This window comes from Anopheles arabiensis, chromosome 2 (genome assembly GCF_016920715.1).
Source record: "Anopheles arabiensis isolate DONGOLA chromosome 2, AaraD3, whole genome shotgun sequence".
Classification (NCBI taxonomy): domain Eukaryota; kingdom Metazoa; phylum Arthropoda; class Insecta; order Diptera; family Culicidae; genus Anopheles; species Anopheles arabiensis.
In genome coordinates this window covers 111,261,890-111,280,979 of record NC_053517.1, presented here as the reverse complement: position 1 = coordinate 111,280,979, position 19,090 = coordinate 111,261,890, and the positions used below count along the sequence as shown (strand labels likewise).

General features: G+C 48.4%; 1 protein-coding gene and 1 long non-coding RNA gene across 3 annotated transcripts in view; one reads left to right on the top strand and one right to left on the bottom strand.

Annotated features, from left to right (window-relative positions):
- The window catches only part of LOC120897127 (protein prickle-like), a 29,912-nt gene extending 19,363 nt beyond the window's left edge, over nucleotides 1-10,549 (bottom strand). Inside the window, exon 1 of one of the 2 annotated variants that reach the window (XM_040301750.1) lies at nucleotides 10,400-10,549. The gene's annotated coding sequence lies outside the window, so the exon portion shown is untranslated. The remainder of the gene's footprint in view (nucleotides 1-10,399) is intronic. The other variant, XM_040301751.1, reaches the window with a different exon arrangement.
- Nucleotides 371-14,569, top strand: LOC120897136. The gene is made up of 3 exons (XR_005738502.1): nucleotides 371-436; nucleotides 13,007-13,895; nucleotides 14,311-14,569. It is a non-coding gene; the product is annotated as an uncharacterized LOC120897136 (long non-coding RNA).
- The last annotated feature ends 4,521 nt before the right edge of the window (nucleotides 14,570-19,090 follow it).

Genomic DNA, 19,090 nt, shown 5'->3' with positions numbered 1-19,090 from the left:
TCGAAAGTTATTCGTAATCTAATTTGTTATTCTCTTCCTTTCGTTCCAGTGCTGCACACATTCATTCAGCGCCTAATGGCTCCTTTTTTGGTGGAGCCTCTCGGTTGGAGGACAACATATCTGAGGCCGAAAACGGTGACACATTTTCGATTAGCTTCCACGGTAGACAACCCCCTACCGGAAATGGAAACGTTCAAAAGAAAGCTCCAGTCCCATTTTTCCTCAGCCACAAAAGAATCTGGGCCACATCACAGTCCGTACATACACACTTCCTATACACACAGCCTGTCACACGATCGCTGCTGATGAAATGTGAACTCTACCACCCCCTACGGTGTTGAGCCATATTATACAATCTCGAATGGAGCTGCTCGAATCGAGATTAATCGATTTTTTTCGGGGGGTCCAAGCTTACCAACCCCTTTTCGTGGCACAGGTACGTACGTATGTTTTGTGTGGAGTGACCGCTCACACACTGCACACACTATTTATAGGTTCAGGTCAGTGGTCGGTGGGTTTCGGTGGGCTCGCATCGAGAATCCCACTATAAATTAGCTTGAATTGCCCCAAACTCAGCATGGGAAGAGCGAAATCTCGCTGTGAAGATACACACTACGCAACACACTCGCGCTCTGCATACTCGTCAGTTGCGACATCACCAAATTATCTTTCTGTCGGAACAACACACACACACGGCACAGCAAGGCGTCAACAGTCTTTAGCGTCATCTCGGTCCCCATGGGTTAGATGAACCTGGCTGACCATATTTTGTGCGTTAACTAGCCAGTTGGCGTGTGTTGGTGGTGTGGTGTTGTGTAGGTGCCATTTTTCTGATTGGGGCGTTTAAATTGGCCACCTTACGTGGCAGATGATTCGCTGGCAATAAAACCGCAGGCACCGCGAAGAGGATGACGATTGGATATCGCTCGCCCCGCACCGCTTATAAAACAATCCATATCGACGATAATAAGCAATCATGGGGAACGAGACGCGAACGGACAGATTGAACAAAAAGCCACAATCGCACACACACGGACACACGAACACACGGACACTATCCCGCTCGGATGTGCCTTTTTTGCTGGATCGATTTCATTTTTATTGATTTACAGCACACCACGCAAGACGCGTCCATTCTGCAGGGGCAAGCGACGAACCTGCGCGCCATCATATTTCCTGCGCAACGTTCACACGACCGCGTTCACCGCGCGCATTATGTCGCGCACCGTCGTGAACCGATCAAGCGCAAACATCTCCAGGCATCAGGCATCACGGTTCACAGGCCGGCGGTGTGTGTATATGCAATATAATTAAAGTCGCTCGGTGTGACTCTCTTTCTCTTGCTCGTTGTTCCCGGAGCATCCCAAGACCCCACACACCAGCGGACTTGGAGCAACCGGTAATTGAAGGCCAATCAAGCTAGACAACCCTACCCCCCCATTCGTGTGCTAAGCGCTCGATTCAACAGACCTCGGTGAGGTGACCTCCTTTGCTACCACAAACCCCGAGTGCGACAACAGGTGACCCGAAGTAGGTTGTACCGATGATTGATGATGTGGGTCTCGGTAGTCCAAGCAGGGCAAAAAACAGCCCCCCCCCTCGTCGTACATTATCCGGAATGGGTCAGCAACGGCAAGGAGCCCTTGCTTTCCGGTGCGGGACTGGTTGCGCTGCGCTGGTGCTTAAACCAACAAACTAGCACTAGCGTGCGCTTGTACGGGTGTATGCGATGCGCCTTTTAAAACGATGCCATATTTAAATGTCCATTCCAGTAGGCATCCAGGAGGAGGGGTTTGCTTTCTTCTTCTCCTAGCGATCATCGGCGAGCGGAACGGGTACCCCGGAATGGGTGATGATGATTGCCTCGAACTATGCTATGCTAATTATCTGCTCGGCTCAACCACCACTGATCCCGCCATTCCATCCAATGCACTTCTCTCCTGCAGCCGCCTCCTTGACTTAGTTTTCTTAGCCACCATTCCACGGCACGCAAGCACACGAAAGCCCCAAAAACACACTGCCCTCTGCCCACGACCAGCAGCAGCTTGCTTAACCTATCTTCTCTGTGTGGTGCGGTGTGTGCTTTTTGCTTTGCTGTTGTTTGGCTCAACCTCTGCCTCACTTCAAGACGTTTGCATCGGCTTTTGCCTCAATTACTGCGAATTACGTGCGCGTAAAATTGAGCTCGGCACAATCAACGCAACGCCAAAAGCTGCGGGTTCACATAAACACGTTCACATTTCCAACCAACAAAACCCCACGGTGTTATGGCGTGTGAACGATGGGAGAGAACGGGGAGAGCCCCGTTTTTCCCGATCCCATTCCCCGGGGCAAGCGGGCGCTTTTTCCGGCTGTCAGAAAATGGGAGCCTCGGGAATTGAAAATCCAAACCCCGAAAACGGCACCGACACACAGGGTTTCGAAGGGGGCGCGCAGCGCATGTGATGATACCTGCCAGGCAAGCGCATAGAAGCATTGACAATGATGTGCTGTGGAGAGAAGCTCCACGAAGCTCGGCTCGTCGCAAACGAGATTTCGAGCGTCATTATTAAGTGCGCTTAATTGGGTGCTCGTGTGAATTTTCCACCGAAAGGCTGCCCGAAAAATAATCAGCATCAAATTTAAGGCTTCCCGTGTGTGTCTGCCAGCACTCTGGTGGCGAAAGTGCCAAAGGTTACTACCAGCCACTGCCGGGCGCAATGGCCAACGAAGGCGAAGCTGTCACATTTCTGCATAAGCTCAGCTCAGGAGCTGCATCTTGGCGCAACCAGTTGCAACCTGTCGTTGCATCATACACAACACAGTCGTCGCACCGCATCATCACCGGTCGGCACGGCACCGCCGTGTACTCGTAATAATTGGAAAGAAGACGCACAGTTGAGTCATATTTCTGGTTTTCAGGACATTAATTTTCTTCGGAATGCCTCCCGGTTCGGTTCGGTTTTATTGCACCGTTGCTTTTCTTTTGAGTTATGACTCCATGATTATGCGCGTCGAGGGTTTATTCGTGCGTGCAATTATCATTTCTCTGTGTCTTTCTGTCTCTCCCTTGCGCAACGGCTTCCTTCCTTCGGGACTTTTAGTGATGAATGTTATTTTATTTTCGAAAAAATTAATGCATCTCCTAGCACATGCTTCGTGGCAGAGGAGGGCGAGCGTTTGCGTCCCAAAAGATCCTCCAATTATCGCTACCGAACTCAACATCAAACCCCCGAAGGCTACTGCCAGGCTCTGGCAACTCCCGTAGCCGTCTCGTGATCATTTATGCTTGCGAGAATTCGTGGTTTAAATGATCATACAAATACACACGAAACAAAACCAAAAAAAAAGACGCACCACAAAACGCACCTCCCCAGCAAAGCTACTAGAGCGCTTCAGCTTAATCATCCTTGCTGCCGATAGCCGCCAGCGAAAACAACACAATCATCTTTTACTGGCGCGTTTGAAAAATGATCGCTTTCGCCCGAAGTGAAGCTTCTTTTTTTTCTCTTGTTCTCTTGCCTCATGCATTGGGGCTTAATCGCGATGGCGTCACAATACACCCCTAGAATCGCTGCAACGGTGGCAGTGATTTTCTTTTATTTTCCGCTCCTCTTCAACAAGCAAAGCAAAAGCGATAAAAAAAACCATCGAGCGAGCTTTTGAATCAATCGCTTCTCTCGATGGAAGAGCATATTCAAAGCCGACCTCTTTACAAAATTGACCAACAACGACGAGCAAGCAAAAACAGTGCGAAAAGCAAGCGCTGTTGCTTCTCTGGGCTACTTCTCTGGGCTGCTTCTGCTGAAGCAAAAAAGAAACAAATTATGAGCCAAAGCAAATAGCTACCACTTCATCCAACGTTTCGTCCTAGCCCGACGCACACACACACGGGCACAGGTTGATTTGCGTGTTGCTACTGCTGCACACTCTTTTGTATCTGCTCTTTCCACTCGATCTTTGGCCTCTGTTTGGTGCTGCCAACCCCGTCGTCGCACACCCGTCGCATTCTTTATGAATTCCATCCACGAAACACACACACGCGCCTCGAGGCTATTTTGCAAACGCACCACAGACGCTCGGTCGATCCTGCATGCAGCGCATAAAGTGACCCGAAGGTTCGTGGCACGGGTTCGTCGCTGAGCCACAGCCATTGAAGTCTTTCGATCGTTCCGTACCAAGAGTGGCAAAAGGCAAAAGCCGTTGAACGTACTGCAAAGCCCTGGTGTACCCCTTGAAAGGGCTTCTGCTTCTGATCGTTCTTGCTCGCGTTCGTCCAACAAGTGCATCGTCCGTCTCGTCTTATGTCCTCTCTCTCTCTCTCTTTCTCTTTCTTTCGCCTTTAATGCCTTGGGGTGTATTATAATACTAATAATAGTTTGAAGAGCCGTTGGACCATCGAAGGGGAACGTTAAAAGGCACCACAACTCACATGCGGTGTGTGTTCGCGAGCGAGTGTGTCTTTAACCGTCTGTCGTCTCTTGAAGAAATGTATTCTTTCCCTTTCCCCATCCTACTCTGCCTGTGTTTTTTACTTCCTTGTGCCCTTCTGCTTTGTCCGGGATCGTTGAAAACGTTGTTGTAAAACCTACGTTCGCAAGCTCCAAACACACACACACTGGTGCTGGTGAAGACGGACATGTAAAAATAACAACCAGCAACGACTTTTCTCCCAGCCATTGAGAAGAACTCGAACGGTTGTGTTGACCGATCGCGAGCACAGAGGGGGGGAGGAGGGCGAACACTGTTCTGATTCCAATTGTGCACGGTGCACGGAGAAGGATGTAGCGAAACAGCGACTCCATCCGTTGCACCTTGCAGAAAGCCAAAGGGTGGCATCATCATACACCGCATTCACATTTGGGAACACTTTTCCGCGCAATTTATTCTGCATCTTTCTGCCTTATTCTACATATCTTATGAACGGGCACACAGACACTGTGTACGATGCAAAACAGTACGTTTTAACCCTTGAGTGAAGCGTTTAAGAGTGGAGTCATTTCAAGCTCTCAGTTCCACTACAAACCTTTGGTTGCATTTTCCTTCCACCATCCCGCAAGGGTTAAGCCGATTTTCTCGCGACGCTTTCAGCTTAATTTTCTGTGGCCGCGCAATTCTTTGCACCGTTGCAGAGCATTCTTTTCACACCCGAGCCGCGTTCCACCACCCTGGTGAGGTGAAAAAGAAATACGGGAATAAACTGTGAAAATGTGCACCTCAGTATGCGGTGCAGGAGAGCCTGCCTGCGTCTTCTTCGCACACGTACTCCGCGGGATTGTGCACGCGTTTAGATTTTCGCTACGCAAAGGAATAATTATTTCCTGCTCTCCTGCCACAACACACAGGCTTGGCTGGGTTGGTTGGTCGGCGCGAAGGATGCACTTTATACTGCAAGGCTGGCAAGCAAAGCATGAAATCGCGGCAATCTAGGCTTACACGGCTCGAGCACCACACAATCACAGACCAATCGAAAGGCTTCGTGCGTAACGATTACAAATTATTTCCACACCTCCCATGCACCAGATCCACTACACCCTTTCTTTCGCAGACGCGATCGTTCGCAGCCTCATTCGGAAGAAAGGTGTTGCGCGGTGCTGCTGTGGAAGTGTTCTCCACAGCCGCTTGCTCCTATTGTTCCCATTTTGCGCTGCTAGTATTTGATTCTACTCAACGCAAACGGAACAAAACAAAAAAGCAATAGCAACATCTTGGCTGCTGTTGCCCTTCTCATATCGGTGTCATGTCCGCCCCTTATTACGACGCCCTTTTTTCCGTAGCACAAGCGCGCAAGAAAATAGCGCTTTCATGCAGCTGGCGCTGGAGCTTATTACGGGTGCGTTTTACCAGCAAGAAAGAAGGAAGGAAAAAAACTGGGAATCTATTCTCTTCCTTCCTTTCGTCTTTGCCTTTCCCACCAACTGCCTCTGCTTCTTCCGCCCTCTAACGCAATCTAAGTATTATCTGTGCAAGAATTTGTTTTACGACTGTTTCATTCTTTCGAAGAAACCGGCGCGCACAAACGCGTGAATCCGCTAACCCTCTTGTAGCCCTGTTGCTCTTCGAAGAGGACGGCACAATGCGTTTGAATGATAAAGAAACACGCAACACGACTCGATCGTTTTGATGCCGAGATAAGAGTGCGTGCGTCGTGCGCGTTCACGCCTAGCTGCTCGCACGGGCACAAGGGTAGACGGTAGCCGCCCAAAACGGGTTAACAGCAAAGGTACAAATGTTTCGATGCTGACGACTGGCGTTGAGTTTTAACAGAATGGAATGCCGTTTTTCATGGGCAGGAAAAAAAGGAGGACATTCCCAACAGCGGGAGTGCTTCTTCTTTTGGTTCTAAATTCTGCATACTATTTTGGATGTTTTCATTAACCATACATGAGAGCGGGGGAAAAGGAGGACTCCCTCTCCCAATCTTTCATGTTCCATATCATATAAAGATCAATCAAGACAACTGTCAGTAACTGACTGTTACTGTCCCGCGGAATACCGCCGTGCTTCATTTCCATCCGCTGCAACACTATAAGCAAAGCTCTGCCAATCTGGACTCCTGGAGAGCGCGTGGTTGGCGAATGAGATAATTTTATGTCCTGATTTTCATGCACATAAAACTCTAACGATGCCTGCATTCCAACATTTCAACCAAGATCACCTCACGGACGCAGGGTGTGGAGTAGTGGTAGTAACAGTATTAGCGTAAAATAATCCGCTTGACTAGATAGAGCTTTTTGCTGTGTTTGTTTCGCCTCATCGTTCCCGACCAACCCAGCAAAAACACACACACGCTCCAGAGAGTGCTATTTTATGGCTCTGGAGCTCTGGCATAATCGGAATACATTGTACGGCAGAGAGGAGAGGTTAGGGGAGAGCGCGCCCATACCCATGCTGCATCCGAAAAGTGGACTATGCGATGGGAGCGGGTTACTTCCATTTGCGGTGATTTACCGTAAGCGCGAGACCCTGATCTCGCGTCTGGCAGATTGGGATTAAGAGTGTTTTCGCACTTGGCTCTATAGCCACGGTTGCTCCTCTCGCGTGTGACCCAGCGGGTATAGGGTAGGGAGATTCGTTCATACGGGTTTTCCCCCCTAAACTCATCCCAAGCGGGCATAGCAAAGCCTCCGTGTAAAGTGGAAAGGCGAAACGAGAGCATGAATCACATGCGATCACATTGCCACCACCATCGGGGCTCGATCGCACCGTCGATCATCCGTCGGCACTGTCGGCATTTGTTTCGGCATTGTTCTGTTGCTTTCTTCCTGCCCAAAAACCTGTGTGCACTCACGTACCGAATGGACAAAAAGTGCTTGGAGGGCGAGAGAGAAAAACCCAACCACAACCACAGTACCATATCGTATCTAAAGTCAATTTGATTTCAGGTCATGTTCCCTCGGTACCGCCTGAAGGGAAGCAATGCCCCTTTTTCAAAGGGACCGATGAAACCCATCAAATGACACACACACACACACGTGACGACATTGCACGACACATACCCTTCTTCTCGCCGTTACAAGCGATTCAAATTAAAGAGCAAAACAGCGATCACACGCCTGGACTACCGACGTCACAGAGACGGGTTCGTCGCTTACCGACTCGCTCGTCGAAGTCTTTCGATGGAGTAACCGAAATTTTAAATTTCTTTCTATCACACATCGCGGTTTTCATTGATCACGCACAGCGGCAAGCCCGGACACTCTTCTCGTGTCGTGTCGTGGCTTTCTTCCCTTGTGGGCATGGGTTTGTGACTCGCTTGTTTCATTTTCTTGTCTGACCCGGCATCAAATGCTTTTATTTTCCCCTCTTCCGTGCCTTCTACCATATTCCCTCAACCTACCCCCGCGGAGAGTGCGGTTTCTCCTCAACAGGTTTGGCGTTTGCCTTCCTTCTTCTTTCAGGTTGATCGTTTGATTTACGTTTGCTTGGTGCTTGGCGGGTGCTCCACGATCTCAAGACACTTCCTTCTTTTTAGATTTGTCTTCAACGAAAAACCGGTGTCTATTTCCCTTCCCAGTTCCCCCTTTCACCGTTGCACCATCCAGTCGGAACTGCGAATGATCGCGCAACATGTGCTCTCACTCTCTCGCGAGAAGGTGTGTGCTCTTGTGGTGGGCGCTCTTGAATCGTACGTGTACGCGTTCACTCCAGCCCAAGAGGGAGCGGGCCGTGGTACAAAAATGATCCACTCCCGCCTAACTGGCCAGACGTCTAAGCACGCTTTGCATTGCCCCACTCACTCGCCTAGCCACAACCGCTTCCCGCCCCCGGGCCCCTCTGGCGACCATTAATCATAATCAACTAATACAACCGCGGACCGTATGGAAGAGACGCCGTCTTGCTTGGCTTTCCACACACCCAAACACGGCACCGGAGTGAAGGAGAGCGAAACTGGGACTTATGTAGGAGAGGCAGATTGCTATTCCCCTACGCTACGGCTGTGGTCGAGATCGAAACCGGGCGTTAAGGGCTCGCGCGCACGAGTTGCCTTTCGATTTTAAGCCGTCCGCCGTATTATTGTTATTATCTGGGTCCGCCGGATCTTGCGTTACATTGGACGTAATTGCGCCATCGGACATTGGACGCCAGGCAAACCACTGCCGCAAGGGCTCGTTCGGGATTTGCTCGAATGCTTCCGCTCCTACCATTTCTGCATAAATTAAGTAACAGCTTCCGAGCAACTGGACACAATTCATAAAGCGATCGTAAACTATCGGTTACAGGAAACATAAATGTCATTTTAGAAGGTGCTTAACTCGGGCAGCTTTAATTATAATATGACTATTTCTTAAAGTTGTGTTGAAATTAAATAATCCTTTTCTAGGGCAATACATTCTGATGCAAAAAGCAATACGTCCTGGTTTGGAAAGTGAAACAAAAACCGAACGAATTACTGTCATATTTAACAACCATGAAATGGAATTAAACTACACGTCCAAAAGCTCAACTCCAATTCGTACTGGCGTCTCCCTGACAGTCATAATGCCTTGCTAATGTGTGAGCCAATTCTGCACGCCTAACATAAGCAGCATAACGCCAAAAGCGCGCTCACAGCAGCAGCAGCAGCAGCAGTAGTGCGAGGGAAGTGGAGTTTCGATTCGATTTCCTCTTAATCTCTGCTCACCCATCGTTGTGTCCCATCGAAATGTTGAGACACACGAAAAGTAAAACAAACAAACTTACTACGAAAAGAAACCCAAGAAAACAAACATGAAACCAACTGCACAAAGTCTCTCTCTCACACACACACGTACACTCCGGTCTCTGGTGCCGAGGAAAACGAGTTTTGTCGATCGAATGGCATTTTTGTGAAGCGAATCAACGGGAGGAGAATTATGCACCCGCTTCAAGGCAAGTACACATACAGCAGCAGCAGCAGCAGGAGAGGACCTTCCCTAGCGTGCTGTCTGCAGATGCAATATTTCCCGCAATGTAGTAATAACCGTTTAAGAGAAGCCGGAACATAGACCACTTTTTTGCTCGCTAGCATTGCAGAGGAAATATTTAAATGGCTCGCTTTAACAAATTGTTTGCTGTACACATGTGGAAGGTTTACACGGGGTCTCGGTACTGCCGATGGTACTGTTGTTTGTGCGGATCCTCATCTGGGACACGCTGAAGCCAACAAACGCACAAGTGTTCTTCACTGTTTAGCTGGCGCAAAAAAAAAAGACGTGCTCAATCTTAGACCATCCCGGAAGCCTTCTTGAGTCGAGGGCTTTTCTCGCGTTTTTCCTCACTCGTACACACAAATTCCACACTTGCGTGCGATGCACTCGTAGAAAAAAAAACACTCACAACACACACACAAACACGCACACCCTCTCTTTGCCTTTGGTGCACAAATACAGAGTCACCGATGCCGCTGGAAAATGATAGGAAGCACCAAAAGGAACGAAACGTGAAGTTGCAGCAGCGGCAGCGCCGCGCGCCATACACTTTATGATCTCGCGATCCTCGATCGTTCGACTTCTTGTGCTTGGGCACATGAGGATCTCTCTCGCTCTCGCACGATGTTTTGTTTCGATCGATCCGTCGACTGCAAGCCTGCTGCATGCACCACTACTGCAGCTACGTTTCACCTGCACTCTCTGTGTGAGCGCGCCCAGGCAAGCGACATAAATTGCCTTTTTCGAGTGTTTTCTTTCGGTTTCTTCACACAACTACGCGCGCTCGCTCGTACACCGGCTTTCCGCTCCCGGGACCGGACCGGGCGGGCGGGTCTGCAAAAGGCAACCGATCCTTTTTGATGCTATCACGCACGGGCACGAGATGTTATAAAAGTCGCCACGGCATCGTAACCGAAAGCCAAACGCCAAAGGCTCTACGGGTTGCATTTTCTGCTTCACTTCACTCCCTAGCCACTAGTGGTCGTTTCTGCACAAGCAAAGCACACACTAAAGATCGTTCGAGATCCTACCATTGCTTGTTGATTCACTGTAAACACTGAACTAAATGATTATTCAAAACTTAACCAAAAAGCTTGGCTTGTGCTTCACAATACACATCAAACGGTCAAAAACGCGACACCGTACTAAGGAACCGCGTTGATCGAAACGTTCGAATCGCCCGGGATCGTGACTCTAAATGAAAGAGAGGATCTCAAATGGCGCAACCGATACCTCGTGGACACCTTCAAGACAAGATAAATGAGAGAGTTTCTCCGGAAAGCAACAGGTAAAGCTGAGAGGAATACCACACGCTCGAGAGAGAGGGATGTTTGCTACTCTTTGGAGCGCCGAAGATACCTCCGAAGAGATACTCCTCTCCCTAGCCACTATCCGAAGATGCGCGTTCTTTCATACGCTTGTTTGGGGTGTAAGAAGTCGGTAGGACTTTCAGTCGAATAGAAAAAAAGCAAAGCAGGACCTCCAAAGGTACAAATCTTCTTAACGCAAATCGGTTTTAAAACACCGACGCCGGTCTTTGATGAGGGCGGCGGTGGTCGGCGCCATCCCTTTAAAGTTAAGCGCGCCACCATTCAACGAACTGGAACGGTTGATACACGGTGTGGAGAAGGGGAGTCAAAGGGAGTGAAAAGCCAAAAGGGAAAACACAAAAACAGGAAACACTTTTCGATAGTGTGATCGAGGGGTTTGAAGGCTCGCTGCACTTGTTGCCGGCCGCACGATGAGGGTCAATCTAGCCAGGCCCAAATTTCTTGTTCCTTTCCGGTTCCGTGTCACTGATTTTGGTGGGAAAACTTTATGGGAAGGCACGGATCGTTTGCCGACAAAGTGGTACTAATGATTGCCGATATGATGATGCCTGCCGTGTGCTTTGTGCCTTTGATGGCGACATTTTTTGTACATTTGTGATAGAGACATTAGCCAAAAGTATCACATTAACATGAACCCGGAACAAGTGCCTTTGTGCCGGAACAATTTTTACCTTTATTTACAATATTTTAAGCCCTTCAACATTTCAACATTTAGCTCATTGCTATCTTCTCGTTAACATACTGTGTGTATCAACTTTTCGTGTACAGGACGCTTAATCTTGTATGCAACCACTTGCATGCTATTTTCTTCGCGCTGAACATGCTGCGTGCAAGTAAATAAGTAAAATAGTGTGCAAGAAAATCTTGAGTCCAGTATTGTGTACAAGCGCCGCAGTATTGTATACAGTTTTAGAACAGATGCAACAAATGGGCTGCAATTGTTTAAATATTTTGCTTTTCAAAAATAAGTACCATACTTAAGGTTAGGAAGAGAACACATGTGTATTAATATGCACCCAGCTGTAATATATTACAGCACTATTATAGCAAACAACTCAGCCGTATGTTCGTCTAAGAAATGGATTGATTTTCCCGCTCTTTTCACCACACCAAACAATATCTTCATTTTACTTTCTCTTGCACAAAGCAAACAAAGGAAGCTCCCTCTGCCTTGAGTAATATTCTTCCAATCCTTTCGATGGTAAAACCAAAACTTTGCTCCTGTGTACTGAACACAAATACATTTGTTTTCCTCTTCAACCATCGTTGAACGATTCTTCGTGTACATTGGAGCAAACACAGCAAATACATGACCTGTCTGCTGTTGTCTTTCCGTTCACAGCCTTTGATCAGGAACAGGGTTTGCTCGTTCGCCCGTTCGCTGACTGTTTATCCAGAAGCTCCAAACAAAATACACTCGTACAAAAAAGTGGATCCAATTCCACTCCAACGCGTACATTCAAGCACGATGCATTCAAGCAGTTATGAATGCATAACGCAAACAAATAAACAAAAACCTAAAGTTAAAACACAAACTAAACAAAACCCACCCAACGAACCGACCGACCGACTCTTCAACCGTCTCCAGCAGCAGCAGCTCCCCGTACACCCGTCCGTCGACACACAAAGTAGTGCACAAGCCGGTTCTGAAGGTCCACAAAAAAGGCAGACAGGAAATGAAGGGACAACCCTTTGCACTTCTCCGTTGGGAATGCATCTACATGGCTCGAGATGATGCCGGTCTTACTCACTCTGCACCTGCGACACACGCACGCACGCACACACGTGCAGCTGAATGGTTGAGCAGCTCCCCCGTCCCGATCGGTACGGAATTAGTCTGAAACCTTTCACCGACCGGAGTGAGTGTAGCAAATGCATCCAGAACCAATTCATAAAAATCTCCTCTACCTCCCCGTTTGGCATAGTATCAAGTCGATTCACCAGCCGTGGCATATTATTATATGTTTTGCACATGTGGCAGAGCACACCACTTTTCCAGAACGAACTCATTTTCCGTTCCATTCCATCACATTTCCGCCCCCGTGTACCGCCGTGTACCTTTAACCCCTTCGCACGCTTCCTTCGCCCTCGCCCTGCTACGCCCGGGTGCAATGAAATGGAATGGAAAATGGGGAGAAACAGCGCTTTGGTTCTTATACTACACGCTTCCACCATTCCGCTCTCGAGTGCAGGCTTTCCATTCATTTTCACACACAAAAACAAGCAAAACGCAACACAGCATTCAACGTTTTCATATTTATCCCCCTTGATTTCCCCAATTCACGCTCTCTATCTCTCCTTTTCCAGTCATTCCAATCAGTCGATGAAAAACTGTATACACAAAAGTTGAAGTTCTGTCTAAACACAAAAAGGAAAAAAAACGGCTGGCCTATAGTAGTGCAGACGAGCTATTCTTGGTCGCCCTTTTTTGTGAGGTGTTTAGAGTCAGTGACTGCAGCATTGAATGCATGTGCATGCCGTGCTGGTATGCAACTGGTGCACCGGCTCCTGCTGCTGCCTCCGCAACAGCACTTGCCCTTTCTCCCTCGGTGGAACAGTGCACACACACACACCGGCCACGACGACAACGTGATCGTTGTTGGTGATATGAACACATCCCGATGCAGCAAGTTATGCTACGGTGAACGCACACAGGGATCTCCTCCCTTCGTGTTCTGCTTGGTTACGCGGTTCTCGCGCAAGAGCGTTTTACGATGCTCACCGTTTATTCTCACGTACCAAATAGAACCTCAAAGTTTTCCTAGGAATCACATTCCGTACCCTACATTTTACCCCAAAGGTAAAGCAGAGCAGCATGCATGGACGGACAACGAGTAAGGCCATAAAGAACGACGAAAACGAAACCAATTGGAACTTCAATCCAGTGCGCGCGCTCTGCATTTCCGAATTATTCTAACAAGAGCAAGAGTGGCTTGCGACCCTCCTCCGTTGTGGCGTAAAATATCCCCCCCTCAAAAAATTTCGAAGAAATTCGTTTCGATTCCATCGCAAGGAACTTCCTCAAAATCAAGGGAACGATCTCCTACCCCAGTCGTGGTGTGAAAATGTCTTCGGGAGTTGATTTGGAGAGTTGGTTCCGCTTGAAGAAAGCGAATCCAACCATACCATTTTGGGGATGGCACTACTAAAGGGCAGCGGAAACTTCTTTGGAAAGGAACACTCCGGAACATAAATGGTAAGATTGAACCACCTTCTCCCTCCTCCTGCTTCGAAAGACGCGTTTCGCTTGGCCGATTGTTAACAGAGAGGGGGGGCGCAAACAAGGCAGTCCTTTTCCTTTTCTTTCCCCGAGTTCCTTCTTTTGGCCGTTCAACAGCCGTTGTTTGTGTGAGATTGCATGGCCCGATACAGCACGATGGGGTCGAATGGTGTGTGTGTGTGGACGATACTTTCCTTCTGCAAATGAGCAATATCAACTGCTGCTACTTCTGGACGAAAGCATCATCACCACTTTTACTCCGTCGTGCATGTGTCAATAACGCGCAAAGGGGGATAGACAATAAGAAGCAAAATTATTGCTCACTGTTGATGAGTTTTATGCTGCGCTGCGTATTACTTACTGTCGTGCTGCTTACTGCATTTCTTATCAGTCTTCCTGCAGCGAAAAGAACATTTCCACATCTCCCACTCCCACTGCTGCGTTCTGAGGAAGGAAGGAAGGATGAGTGAACGAAAGGAAATGCAGCATTCCTTTCTTCTCTCGAGGTTGGGCTGTTCAGCAGTCCACCAACGGAGCGGAAGATAAAGATAATCTCGTGCCGAATGAATTGGTAATGTGCAGAGGCTGTGCAACAACAGACGGACGAAGTAAAAAAAAACGACCATTCTCCTCCTTCACCAGGACTCCCCACGGTTCTCGCTCTCCCTATGGTCTTTGGCTCATCACAAACCCATCATAACTCGCGTGGGGAAGAAGGAGGAGGTTGATCATACCACGTCGTGAAGGATTCTTTATGTACCACGACCTGCCACCACCAGGAGGCCAGGATAGCGGGTGCAGGAATCCCGGCCATAATGCGCTCACGGGCAACATAATAACACAACCGCGCGCGGTGTGTTACGATTTTTCCCTTTACCAATCACACACACACACACACACATTCCGAGCAGAATCAGTACAAATGAGGGCGTGAGTGTGTGTGTGAGTGTGTGCATGCACATGTAGGAAGGGCACGATTTCCAGGCGAAACTGCGACTCTCCTCTGTTCGCCTGCCGGCTAAATCCCGTTCGCTGCCAGAAGGTTACCACGGCAACCAACCCATGTGCTATGCCGCCGGGAGTAAGGCGGGTATAAGGCGATTTAGCAATTTTGGAAATTGAACGTTCACTTGTGCAAGCGAAACGCATACACAGGCGGGGGGGGGGGGGAGGGTGGTGGTTAAAGGGGAGCGGCGAACTGCGATATGGGTAATTATAGTACACGGACTTCTTTTTGTGCTGGACCTTATCTCGGTGTTTGCTGACTAATTCCGTGGTGTGAAACTGCTCTGCGCTTGACGGGTAGATGATAGCGGACTCCCGTGGTAGGGAGGTGGTGTAGGTAAGGTGAACAAGAGCGCACACATGCCCTGGGAGCAGTTTAATCTTGTAAGGAAATGTTGCGATGGCGTGGCGTTGGTTGAAGGCCTAAAACTAACTAATTTTAAATTACACGTGTAAACTCAACGTCAATAAGGCTCAGTTTTTACTTGACTTCGCTCTAATGGTGTATTATGCACAAATACGCTAAATGAGATGAACGTTCCTTCGCTTAAAAGCTCCTTGTGATAATGCACCATAATCAAATAGCCATTTTTAAATCCTTTAGCTCGTTTTTCTTACCTTTTTCTGCCCTCTTTCTCTTGCTCTCTCTACGTCTCTACAATTTTCGCACAACAGAGTTGTTGCGCTGCGCGCCTCCGCCGTTGTGTAAGATCCCTCTGATAACTAACCATCACACAACAACACAAGTGGGCTAATGTGGTTTCCGTGTCGATTCGGTCGTGTTGTTGGGGGAGCAGCGTTTAACGTTTGCCCTTTTTCCCTGTTTCCTATTACCGCCCAATCGCCCTTTTTTCCTCCGTCCTTTCACTCTAATCCTGTAGCAACCGCACAGACATGGACAGAACGAAAGAAACATAAAGGAGCGCGCGCGCGTCTAAGCTCCAGCAGCAGCAGCAGCAGCAGCAGCACCAGACATTAAATTATTTTCTTATTTAGCATTTCCCGCTCGCACAACGTTCGGCTTTTCCAATGTCCCCCAACATATCTACCACATCGCGGCAGTGCGCGAGAAGAAGGAGGTGGAGATGACAGTGAAATATTGATGCCTGGCAGCGGGAATACTTGGCGCACACAACAACGAAAAACAGAGAAAAAAAAACTCCACAACGATACATGTATGAACGAAAAAGGGAGACACGAAGGGAGTCGAATGAATCGTGAGGAAAAATCAGGAAAACCACAAGCTAACCTCGGTCGTTCTTTTTGCAACCTGTGTCCCCCTGGCAGGTTTGGAGTGAGAATATATAGATGAAGAAACAGCAGGAAATCCCTCCTCCCATCCCAAAAAAACGCCCCGGAAACGAACGCCCAGAATGGTGACAAAGAAATAGTATCAAATTAAAACACACACGCACACACACGCAAACAGAGAGCAAAAACCACATCCCACAAAAGCTTGAAATGTCGCTTTGACACTTCCGGTCTTTACTTTGTTTGCTCGCTGCTTCAACGTTTGCTCTCTGTGCGAAGCCACTTCTGGTCGGAAGCCACTCGGAAACTGGACAAACTCATTCATTTCAGACCCGCTCGCGTCCATCAAAAACCACCGTCCTGTTCTGTGTGTGTTTTAGTACAGACCGCCCTATCGAGTGTGTGTTTAAGAGAAGGAAATTTGAATCATTCAAATATAACTCAACACCGAACCTCATCAAAGCCATCCCGATCGGGCCTTCATTCTGGCGAAGAAGTCGTAACAAGTCAATAGATAGGAGCGACATTAAAAAGCCAAACAAACGGTTACAATCGGTTCGGCAGCTTCTTTGTTGTGATCGGGAAGCAAAGAGGACAGACGGAAGTGTCGAGCAAACTAACATGTTTTCGGTACACAGACAAACAGGGAGCTTAACGAGCATCCAAACTCTCTTAACCATCAAACGACCCTTCCGAAACGAAACAATCCCCAACCTGGGGGATTCGGTTACCGTTGTTTGCCAAACAACGAGCACTTCTCCCTGCAAACGAAAAGGACGCCGTGTCGCCGTCACGTTTCCGTGTGTGTTTGTGTGTCGAATTACTGTACGCACAGCACAAGAAATCTTACTACCACCATCACCACCACTATCAACTCTAAATTCGAAACACCGGCCCTAGGAAAGCAGCTAGAAACATCTTGGCATAGTAACACCTTCTCCCTTGCGAAGGAAAAACAGCATATATCGCAATGAATGAAATGAAAACTCTCCCCCTCGAGAAGCCTCATAACGAACCCCGGGAAAAAAAATCCTTAGGGGTGATGAGCCCTGAAACACAAAAGAAGGTACAGCACTTCCCCCCTCGGTACATTGGCACATGCGCGGTGTGAGAGTGCACACCAATCCACTTCAATCCCACAAAAACGCTGCCCGTATGTGTTCCGCGTGGTGGTGCTGTCGAACGAAATGCTTCCCGGCCTTGGTTAAGGGTGGAAATTCCCATTACGAATTTTCCCGCTCGAACACCACCTACCGAGCACAGAAGGTCCTCTGCAAGGCCGTTCTGCCAAAAAGTGGCGACATGCGTTTGAATTTCCTCCGTAGGGAAATGGTTGAGAGGTCCTCCTTGCAGCGTTCTGGAGGGTGTTCTATTAGTTTAATTTTTTTTTCTGTGTACCTGTGTGCGTGTCTGGACGTTGTGTCGGCCTTTGTTGGTGTGCTGGTAAGCAAGCAAGTACTGGTCCCCCGAGATGCGATGGACAAATCGTTTACGATTAAAAACGTTCTGTCCTGTGGCGCTCCAGGCGGCTCCCAACAACCGATCAGCAAATGGAGGGAAAAATCCACAAAATACACACGCATACACACAGATACATACACACACCACCAGAGGGAATTTTGAACCGTATCCAAGCTTGGAAAAATCCATTCCATCAGATTAAATATTCCCCCCCGAGTTTAATATCGGCATCACAGAACAGTAAACGGATCGGAGCCGGTAGTCGTAAAACCTTTGTCCCACTCCAATGCCACCGCACAGCATCAACGCTCTGCTCTCTCCCATCTGTTAATCACCTTTTATGGCTGTTGGTAGCAAACACACACACATAAACGAATCGTCCTTTTTCCCCATTTTCGACCAACTTTCCGCCGGGTTGCCGCCGCCACAGCTTGTGCCGACGGCTATGTGTCATCGGACGGCGTTGTTGTAGCTCAATACAAACCGGCCCCCGTTGGGTCGTGCTGCCGCACTCCGATAAATTTGGGAAAGGTTTACAGCAGGAGCCATTTTTGGGGAGGTTAACAATCTAAGGACTGGGACCGGGTTTCGTTTACCCTTTTTTTGTGGTAAAAACATAGCTCACGCATTTTCCCCCGGGGGAAATTCCCGCGTTTTTACGGGAATGCTACGGGTTTTGCTAAAATTAAATTTGAAACAGTATGTCGCCATGGACGAGAAGAATCCGGTCTCATCGGGATGTGGAGGAGAACAGGTACCTGGCAACCTGTTGGGAGCAGAACAAGATAACGCATGTTTTTCGCTTTGGGGTATGCTGTTTAAAGCACAATTAGTGAAAGTATGCTAACAAAATCTTCCCCAAACAAATATTTACCATCATCTTTTTGGATCGTTTTAAGCATAAAATTAAGCTTTGTTGCGGTTTTGGGCACGAAAAGCGTTCTTTGTGTGTGAGTTCTTTCCTACAACCCATTACATATCTCCCAGGTTACTATGGGAGCATACCTTAGAATATCTTCTCCGAAATGATAACGATCGAACATTCTCCCCCACGACTCCCTTTTTTAATGCTTTAGGTTTTATTGCGTATGCGCTGATTCCTATCAGGGGGGTTTCCTTCGAAATGCAAATTAATGTGGTATGTGCTGCTGCTGCTGCCTAGCCTCCAGTTATGAAGAATATCTCACAGAAGCTCCACCGATCCACCGGAAATGGCTCCGCGCCAGCAGGCATAACCACGGCTTAGAAACGTTTAGCGCGCCCGTTAAACCCGACCATCGCTACTTCCTTCGCAATGTTTTGCATCACCGTCCGTCATCTTCCCACCTGTAATGAGTAGAGAGAGAGAGCAGGGCAACCCGAGGGTGGTCGGACGAACAGGGTGAAACAAGCGCCACCCAAGTAGCAGCGATGGCAACCGCGAGCCCAAACCGGAGGGGGGAGAATATTTATTT